This window comes from Pteropus alecto, unplaced genomic scaffold (genome assembly GCF_000325575.1).
Source record: "Pteropus alecto unplaced genomic scaffold, ASM32557v1 scaffold3, whole genome shotgun sequence".
Taxonomy (NCBI): Eukaryota; Metazoa; Chordata; class Mammalia; order Chiroptera; family Pteropodidae; genus Pteropus; species Pteropus alecto.
The window spans coordinates 46,212,458-46,222,771 of record NW_006442484.1 but is presented as its reverse complement, the minus strand read 5'-3'; the positions used below and the strand labels follow the sequence as shown (position 1 = coordinate 46,222,771).

The 10,314-nt window shown below is 38.3% G+C and overlaps 1 long non-coding RNA gene across 6 annotated transcripts in view; it reads left to right on the top strand.

The window, feature by feature from the left end:
* The first annotated feature begins 1,380 nt into the window (after positions 1-1,380).
* The window catches only part of LOC107196350, a 31,919-nt gene continuing 22,985 nt past the window's right edge, over positions 1,381-10,314 (top strand). For 3 of the 6 annotated variants that reach the window (XR_003042960.1, XR_001517739.2, XR_003042958.1), the window contains exons 1-3: positions 1,381-2,033; positions 2,864-2,935; positions 5,728-5,786. This is a non-coding gene — a long non-coding RNA (uncharacterized LOC107196350). The other 3 variants (XR_003042961.1, XR_003042959.1, XR_001517740.2) reach the window with 3 other exon arrangements.

The window sequence follows — 10,314 nt, the reverse complement described above, 5'->3', positions numbered from 1 at the left end:
AAACTTAACACCCATGTGTTAAATGATCACATGTATATTTAAAAGAAAAGGAAATGGTCCTCTAAAAAAAATGCTGCAATAGCTCAGTCCTCAGAGCAAGTCTTACAAAAATAAAAATAAAAGCAGCATACTGTGGTTCTTTGACACAAGGCAGAAAGCAGAGTCCTCAAGTCACTATTCCCTTGTTTTGCAAAACAAAACAAAAAGCAAGAGCAAAAGGTGCTGTTTGGCAGGACAAGAAGGGCCTTAAAACACCTCGTTCCCTCCTGGGTCCCTCCCAGTTCCTTCTCTCGCTGTGGGCTGACGAAGCCGTACTGATCAACACCAATGTCACCATCCGCTGCTTAAATGCTCAAAAGTACACTTAGAAATGAGAAGAAAGTGACTGACACGGATATGCTGAGCCAGCCCCACTGCCACTAGAACAGTCTTAAATGCCCACACAAGGAGAATAAAAAGAAAAGCACATTTTGCAATAGAATAAATTCTTTTTTTTTTTTTTTATTGATACCGCGGAAAGTCACATGACCCCGCATGTAGCCTTTTAGGAAAGCAACCGAAATGGTAAAGAAAGAAGCGGGGGCTGCCTCCTTCCTCCCGCCGCCTCCTAGCCGGTACTGCCGCGTGTCCGCATTCTTCTGGGCGCATCTGTGGAGCTATTAAGTGGGATAATCCCTCTGGCCTTTGATACATTTCTGGACATGATTATTTCATTACTCGCAGTATATCAGTAGGATCATAATAAAAAGGACTTCTGACAACCTGCCAAGAGTTTTGTGGCCTTGTAAACACAAAAGTGCTCTAATAAAATTTTATTAAGTGTTAAAAAGTCATAAAAAGTGAAATAACATAAACTACAAAATTTACTGTCCTCAGCAAATGCTGAAAATATCGTCCACAGTAAAAATTAAATTAGCATGTAATAGACAGAGAAGCAGTGTGGAGTGGATTTAAAAGAGGATCCAGGGAAAATGACACTGTAACCCAACCTGGGTCACGGGGATTTAATTCGGATTTTTCTCCCTAAATGGGAATAAATGTGCTGATTACAGACAAGAGCTCCGGGGTTACTGGAGTCTCACACATTGTCAATACTTTGGAAGAAATAATATATTGCAGATTGGAATGAGCTCCGGGAGAGGAGCGAGCGTGGCAGGGGAGCCGGCGAGCGGAAGGGCGCCCACTAGGGCGCGCTGCGAGACCGGGAATCCCCGCCCCGGCGCCCTCGCGGCCGCGTCGCCGGGAGCCGCGCGCTTACGCTTTGCCTTCGCCCCCCTCGAAATCATATTTACAGTTCTTTCTTTCCTTCCCCCCCCCCCCCGCCTCTGCCCCCGCCCCGTGACATTTTCTCCAAGTCGGAATTTTTTTTAGTCGAGCTTTGCCGCAGGCGGAACCTCGGGCTCCGCTTTCGGAGACTCGGGGTCCGGGAGTGGGACCCTGGCGCTGCCCCCGGCGGTGTTAACCCCGGGGGACAGGGTGGGGTCCCCAGCCCAGCACCCGGGGCCCCGCAGCTCGGCAGAGGGAGGCCCAGGAGCGCGCCAGGCCTACGTCCCGCTCCGCCAGGGGCGCGGTGCGCTCAGGGCGAGCGGGTCGCCGGCCTCGCCACGAGTTCAAGTGCATCCGCGGCGTCGGCGCCCGCGGCTGTGGGGGCGAGTTCCCCACTGCTCCGCCCCTTCGCGGGGGTTCGGGGTGCCCTGCTGCTCCCAGGACCCCTCTCTCCAGCCTTCCTGGCCACGCTGGGCCGCCAGCCTGGGGTGCGAACCGGAGCGTACGAGCGGGGCGGGCAGCAGACTCGCGCCCTTGCTCCTCTCCGGCCCGGGCCCATGGTCTGGGGCCCCCCAAAGACCAACGTGAAGGCTCCGCCTGGAAAAGAAGTCCGACTTCCTCTCCACGCTGCTCGGAGTGGAATCTGGAATCGGCAGGAAATTGCTCAAACACGCAGCCTGAGCCTTTGCAGTCAGCCCTCGCTTTACTGAAGAGAAGCAGCTCCCACCAAAGTCTTGCCTCCCCCTCCCCTCGAAAGTCTCGCTCAGGTTTGTAAAGAGGGGTGCAGAGATCTGAAAAGCATTTTCTTCCAGGGAGAAGATGTCGGTGACGGTGCCCAATGAAAGATGGGTGCTTTTTAGCTAGAGGTAATTAGCGGGTCACGTCTTGTTTTGCAGTTCCAGGGTGATGCAAATGCTGCAGTCTGCGGAGTCGGTGTTAGAAGCGAATTAATTAGAAGTTAGTGAAGTAGGAAATAAATGGGCAGTGACACATTTCAGGGTTTCATTTTGCCTCAGGGATATCCAAAGTTTTAAGCTGTATTTAAGAATTAGCTACGTTTTGCCAGAAAGTAAATATTTTTAAGTAAACCTGTTGCTAAAGCCCAGAAGAGGTAAGTTAAAGTTACTATATAAGATCCTCCAGGTTACTAGGATGAGAATGCCTTATATTTTTCATTTTCCAGATGGCAAGAGCATGGTCAAGGCAAATGGAGCAGCCAAAGATGTTTTGATAAGCAATATTCACTTGGAACTTTTAGTCTAAAATAAATATAGTTATAGTAGAAATTAATAGCCCCATGATTTAGATCTTTTGTTACAAGTTATAAGAAAAAAGTGTTCTTTAACAATTTGTGTGTGTGTGTGTGTGTGTGCGCGCGCGCGCGCGCGCATAGGTACACACACTGTTTAATTGTCACCTGCAAAGTATTGAATTTGAAATAGTCTGGCCTGGAGCATCAGAGTTAAAAAAGTAAACAAATCAGTTTAAATGTTGTTTGACATTTTCTATCAAAGGCTTTGATATCTAATCAGAACAGAATTAAAAAGAATGGATATAAATAATAATTTTTTTTTTTTTACTCAATGTGCCTGCCTAGGGAGAGAGTACAGATGACATGTCCATGACTCGGTTTTTGAGCCATTCCCTGAAGATAGCAATTATGAATGTGGTGAGTCAGTGTTGCCTTTTAAAATGAAGAGCACGTATATTTACAGAAATATAGAAACAAGTATTTTGCTACATAGGATTTTCTCTCAAGTTTTGTATTTAAAATTTTATGATAAACATTTCTTTATTGACCTATGAAGTTCAAAAGGAAATTTTATACTTGTATTATTTTGTTCTGTGTTCACATTTCAGATTGAAGTTCATCGGTCCTTCAGAAAAAATATTTTCATAACTATTAAAAACATCATGACTAGTATTTTTAACTTTCTTCAGGAAGATATATGATTGCTGTAAATAATTTCTAAGAAAATTTTAAACAAGATTAGTACAGCCTTGCAGTCTATATAAAATTGTAGTATCAAAGGTTTTTGTGAAGAAATTGAGAATTGATATATTTTAAATGAATATAAAAACATGTTTTAAAAGGGATCTCTTACACTATTCTCTCCCTTAAAAAAAGCAAAGACTATTTTTCATTCTATAAAAATGCTAGAAAATTATTACCATAATGACAGTCTGTCAAAGTAGTGGATACTTTTGAACGTATTATAAAGAAAAAAAATTTTCTCAGCCCTTTATATGTTTGAGGTACTTGAAAAGGCAAGAAGTTTGTAAAAACATTTTACTACTGAAATCTACAAGATCATTAAAATGTGCAAGTAATTTATTCTAAGTGACTGAAAAGTATTTTTTTCCAACTGTTTTTCACACTTTGACATTTTTATGTGTACTTTAATTAGTACCTTTCTTTTAAATGTTCCAGATATTTTGTTATATTAGCTATATGAGAAAAACATTATTGGAATTTGTTGTTTTACTTTCTGCATAAACAGTTGAGATTTTGTTTTAGTCTCTTATATTTACATGGGATAAATTTGAACATGTTGGAATAAAAAACAATCTAAGTTTATTTTTCTTTCCAAAACTTGACGTTGATCCTGATCTTATAGTTTTTATGCATACAAACTGCTATTGAAATCAATTTGGACATACCAGTTTAAGGAAAAATTTAAGACAGTGCAAGTTTTATATGGAAGAATATATATTAAGGTATAAAGTAGCTAATAGCCAAAATTAAATCTGGAGGTGAACTTGTAGCACTCATTTGGATGACAATTTTAAAGTTAGTTTTGCACTAAGGAAGGATTTCCTTGAGCTCTGTGTTTATGAATATCTACATTATTCTACCTTGCAACTTAAAAACTCAATAACCAGATATCAAATTTATGTATTTTTAAGGTGACTAAGAATAAGGATATGAAAAGCAGATTGGCTTCATGAAAGAAAGAAAGCATTTAAAATTGTATTTTAAAATATAAACTTAATTTCAGTTTCTGACAGAAATCTTGTGACCAGCTCATCAGTTTTCCAGATCAGTTTTAAAACAGTATGTAAAAACTACCTTTTCCACATTAGAAGTTCATATTTAAGTTTCCTTAACTGCAAAATCACTCTAAAACAGAATGTTTTATGTTAAGGCCCATTTCATGTGTTGGTCTCATTGATTACCTATGAATGTATAAAAATCTTGTTTAAAGACCAGTAAAAGTGAGGAAATTCCAAGTCAAGCTGGCTAATTCCATTCATAATTCATCCCGAGTGCCTGATTTAGGAAACTTGCAAACAGTTTATAGCTGTTCATACAAAACAAGTTGACTTACTTTGTAGAGCAGGGCAGCAGAGTTAACTTTGACCTTGCTCAGAGAGGCTTCAGTTGGTAAATCTATAGACTGTAGGTTAAGGTTTTTGGTTCCCCAGGAATTTTCCAATTTCAACCCTTTTTTTTTTTATTTTTGCTTTTTGAAAATGTAAACAGAAGGACAACTTTTGTGTTCTGGAATAAGGTTGGCTTTCACTCGCTCATTTCCTTCCCCTTACACATTTGTTCAGTAATTCTTCTGAATGCTGGGGATCAACAGAGGCCCTGCAGTGAGAAAATGGCATAAACCATATCTCTGTCCTCTTCAGCTGTCCCTCTTTCCAGCCCTGCTTTTATTTTGAGCAAACTGGACAAGAATTTAGTACTTATACTCCCATGGTTCAAACTGCAGCATCTACAGCCCAATGTACTTTTGAGGACTGGCAAGAAATCCATCTAGACTTTGCATTCTAAGCTGGGGAAAAAAAAAACTATTGGGGAATCCTTTGCCTTGATTGGGAAGTATCCAGGCTGTCTTTCAAACCCGAAGCAATTCATCTGCTCATTTTCCAAGGCTGTGCTGTAGGCAGATGCCTTCTCTTAGTTTTGATGTTCAGGAAGACATTAGAATATTTTTATAGAGTTTTTTAAGCATTCTGCATAATTGTAATTTAAACCAGGCTAACTTTAAGGATGAAAACTGGCCCAGAGGGAGGCTGTACACAGTAACTGCAATCTGATGTGAACTCGAGTGACTTTTTAAAGTAAGATCTTAAAAACTTGGGTTTCCGGTGGAGAAAGCTACCATCTGTTTAGAGTAGGAATCCTTAGAACCAGTTAATATCCACCCAACACGCTTCAATAAACTGGAACAAACATGACACTGAATTACTGGCTCCCCGTTTTCCTGAATGTAGGTCATTTTGTGTCCTTACAATTTAACGTTTGAAGGGCTTTCCTGTCTTTGAAGTATAGCAGTTTGTCACCTGTTTGGATAGCCTCCTTAAAAGTTGGGGCTCTGCTCCTACTTTGAAAGACTTAGTGACTCCATGTTCCCTGGCTCAGGTTTCCCAGCTCACTGATACCTGCAGCTGTGGAACTTTTCTTACAAGTCGGCGCCTGCAGATCCCATATTCCAGGCTTTATTCCTCTAGGTCAGAGCCCACAAGAAAAGCCCGGAGCCATACACTCAGCTAGGTGAAGCCATGAAGAGGTAAGCTTTCATAATGAGGAGCCATATGTCAAAATTCATAGCTTTTGAAAACTGGAGTAACTAGTGCTCAGGCATTAGTCTCATGCTAGTTCAAAAGACAACAGGTGCCAAATATACCATAGTGGGAGAGACCCATTGAAGTAGTCACTCACATTTAAATGTGCTTTTAACATGTGGTATTTCTTACTTAAGAATGCATACTATTTCATCACCTTTTACGATGTGGATCCTAAATATTTCTAGTAAAAAAATTCCTCACTTATTAAGAAAATGTCATGCACAAATTAATAAGAAGACAACTGTGAATTATTTTTAAGAGCTGTAAGTACAAGTGTATTTTTACCAAATAATGCAACATGTGCCAAACTTCTTTGTCAACATGAACACATACCACAAATGAAAGCTCTTTGCATGTGTATAAATGACTCTGTTTGCCTTTAGCACAACCACCCACTAATCACTGCAAAGATTCAACTTGTTCTCCTTTAAAGAGATTCACTAATTGATTGAAAGCCTGGGCACAAATAAGGCATCTTCACAGTATCCCTCCCCAAGAGAGTTTTCACCTTGATATTAAGTAAATATTTAGAAGTTAGGTTTGGGGGAGGGGGTTCTTTTCAGAGAACTGGACTCAAGTGTTCATGAAATTAAGATATTCTGATAAGTGAGGGGGAGGAAATTAAAATAGATTTCAACATCTATTTTGTTTATTTTTATTTTTTATATCAAGTGATTTTATTTTATTTTTTTATTAAGTTTCAACATCTATTTTGAAATAATAGTTTCTGTTTTGGTTTAAGGTTATGATCAAATAAGATCATGATCAAAGGGATTTAGGGCTAAATTCTGTATGTGATCCTTTCATAATGAATTGGAGTGTGATTTTGATGACTCAGCATTTTCTTTTTGTAGTTATATTAATCACTTTGACCCATCTAATTTCTCTGGAAGAAATTGTAGCCATTGTGACTGAGTCTGCCCTCCTGGGTGGCTTACTAGCTAGCAGTATAGGTATCATTTGAAAAAAAAAAATCACCTTCACAAAGCTTCCATCCAAAGGGCACACATCTTGCGTTGCTCACAAAGTTAGCAGCACTCTGTCTAGCCAAGAAGGGAGACTCAGATTCATGCATTTGTGTCAAGTTTTTAGTGATCTTCCTTGTCCCTGCTCTTGGCAACTATAAGCCAAGTATATGACATTATCAGAACAGATTCTATAGTTACCAAATGAAAATTCTTTAGTCACACACTCCTGCACCTTTTATATGAGTAAAATGTTCCAATTTTTCCTGGATTACATCACAAATGATATAAGAACAAGACAGTTGGAAACAGTACTGAACAGCTGAATATCTCTGCAAACTCGGAGCACTTAAAAACGCTTTGAAGTCACACAGCTGCTCTTTCTTTTTTTAATTGTCTTCAGTGAAACTCCAAAAACTCCATAATGTGTACCTTAAAAGCATCAGGAGTATTTTAATTAGGTAGTAACTATATTTTCCTTCTGATAAAAGGAATTAAGAATGAAATTTTATGATTATAAACTGTATTACCTACCTAAGGGACAAGAACAATTATGGAAAATATGTCCCTACATATTCGTCATGAATATGAATTTAGACTTTTAAATCATTCATCTTAAATGTTTGAGCAACTTATTAAAGTTTATAAAATAATATTCACATAATGATAACAGAGTTACTTATAATCATGATTGATATTATATCGTCAATATTGCAGCAGGCTCCTTGTCAAATAGTGAAGCTGACTTGGGCTTTGCCTATTGGGCTTATGATAAAAATAGATACACTATGAAAAAGATAAAAGATGGCAACAGATTTAGGTATTTGAGTATCTGCGATCCCTTTTTGGTCAATGATTGTTTTAAAAATGCTTTTAACACATATCCCCTCTTCCCCCTCCTGCTCCCTTTTCTTCCTCTTGTGTTTTTGTTGTCTTCCTTTCTCCTCTAATTAAAATGACAAATCATGAGAAAGAAAACTGATGTTTGAAAAACATGAGAAACTGATGAATTGGACTTTGACTACTAAATATTGGGAGTAGATCTGAGAAGGAAGGAAGGAAGGAAAGAAGGAAGGAAGGGAGGGAGGGAGGGAGAGAGGGAAAAGAAAGAAAGGAAAAGAAAAGAAAGAAAGAAAGATAAAAGAAAAGAAAGAAAGAAAAGAAAGATAAAGAAAAGAAAGAAAAAGAGAAAGAGAAAAAAGGAAGAAAGAAAGGAAAGGAAAGGAAAAAGGAAAGGAAGGAAGGAAGAAAGAAAAAGAAAGAAAGAAAGAAAGAAAGAAAGAAAGAAAGAAAGAAAGATTTATTGGGCATTAAAGAAAAGATGTCTCATAGACTGTTGGCTAAGTAAGTTGAGAACTGTAGGAGGACTCAAAGCTGGAAAAATTAATTGAGTCATTGGCATGTGGATGATAGACAAAAATGTGGGAAGGTCACCTACAAAGTATCTCAAGGAATATCACCTAGAGAAAAAAAAAGAAAGAAAAGAAAGAAAGAAAGAAAGAAAGAAAGAAAGAAAGAAAGAAAGAAAGAAAGAAGGAAAGAAAGAAGGAAAGAAAGAAAGAAAGAAAAAGAAAGAAAGAAAGAAAGAAAGAAAGAAACATTAATGTATAGCTACTGTTTGAAGACAAGTTTAGCTTACGTGACTATAAATCCTCAGCCCAATTTCAGCTGGGTCCAGGATGCGGGTCCTCTTTGAAAACAAGAGCACTGCGGGCTTTGAGTGGATGCCACCTGCCGGCCCTCAAGCTCAGTTAACTGTCATACTAAACTTTGTTAATGAATTGAAGATGACTAGGGAAATTGCCAAATTTCCACGATGTGGGCAAAAATGGGCATGCTAAATGGAGAAGTTATGTATCCGCATTTTATTTAGGCCCAGCCCTGCAGAGTCCTAACAGTTACCATTTGAACACTTACTGCATATTAGCAGAATAAAACCACTTGGAGTCTATATCGTAGTTAACTATAACTAGTTTGTTCCACTTAAGTATTGGTACTTTTTAGCAAGATTTGCCTCTGTTATTATTATATAGAATACCCCCAAATTTAACCTCTGCCCATGGGCCTGGGTTTTTGTTCTCACTTCTGTGTATGACCTGTAGCAATTTACTTAACTGGTCTGAGCCTTGGTTTCCTCATTCACAAAAGAATGGCAGTAACGCTTCTGTGCAGTGTTAGTGTATTGCGTGGCCTAATATTCATAAATCATCTGGAACACAGTTTGCAGTGAGTAAATGTTACTGGAGTTACATGGAAAAAATAAATTTTTGATCTCACAGTTTTTCATTACCTAAAATTTTAAAGATCTTTCAGAAAGAACATCTAAACGCACAGTTGTAATACTGGCATCTCGTTTATACTCAGAAATACAGCCCTGAACTCAAACTTGAGGTTTCAATGTTAGCCAACCTTCTCTCCTCCCATCACAACCTAACAAAATGTTTTTATGTAACACAAAAGAACTTCATTCTTTTTACTCCAAATGATAACTTTTACTAGAGAAGTCGGGTTAAAAACTGAGCCAAAGGCCATAAAGTCCACAATTTCCTTAAAGAAAGAAAGAAAAAAGCGAACAAGAGAAAAGGATTTACTAATTTATGCTGGAGCCTATGAGTAACATAAGAATGGCAAAGCATATGGAACTTTTTTCTAATTTGTATTTTCTAAAAATTCTTCTGGGAAGTGGTTTTTATGTGCCAAGATTCATTCCATGGTTAGTTTTATAAACTCTTAAATATAAGGACCCAGAATAGAAATGCTGACATACCTGTAACTAGAACTGTGTAATTGGCATCCCTGTCATGCTGTCACTGATAAACAAAATAAACTTAGGCTAATTGCTGCATAGTTTAGGCAACAGAGAACCTGTGATAACGTTTATATATGAACATACTAAAACAGTTTGACAAACTGTTTGATCTAGATCAGCAATGTGAAGCCCATTCATTGTTCTCTCTCAACGAGGCCTCAGTAAAACATCATCAAATCTTCACTAAAAGATAGTTTACTGCAATATACTGAGATTTTTTGAACTGGAGTCAAGAGGTACCACACTATTTTCTGTTGATCCATTCAGTGGTACTTGAGAGCTGATGGAAAGACACTGCAAGAGCACATGAATGAAGTAATTAATGAATCTGTTCATATTATTCTCAAAACAACAACAGAAAGAAATGCTATGACATCTTACTCCAGTAGTAGAGCTGTTCCTGCATATTTCACTCCTTTACTTTGGACATCAGTACTGACCATACTGAGGTTTGTGGTCATTTATAAGTCAGCCAAATTTCACTGAATTTTGGTTTTCAGGTCGTACTGGGTATTCTTGTGGTAATTGCCAAATCTGGGGCTATATTTGCCTTTAACTTGTGGATATTTTACTTTTGTTCTTTACAAGTGCCCAGCCATCTTAGAGGACTTTCCAATCATTTATTTTTCTTTTTATCATAAGTTCACTTGACTAAATTATAGTAACTCTAAAGCTTAGTTCTTCCCCTGATTTTTC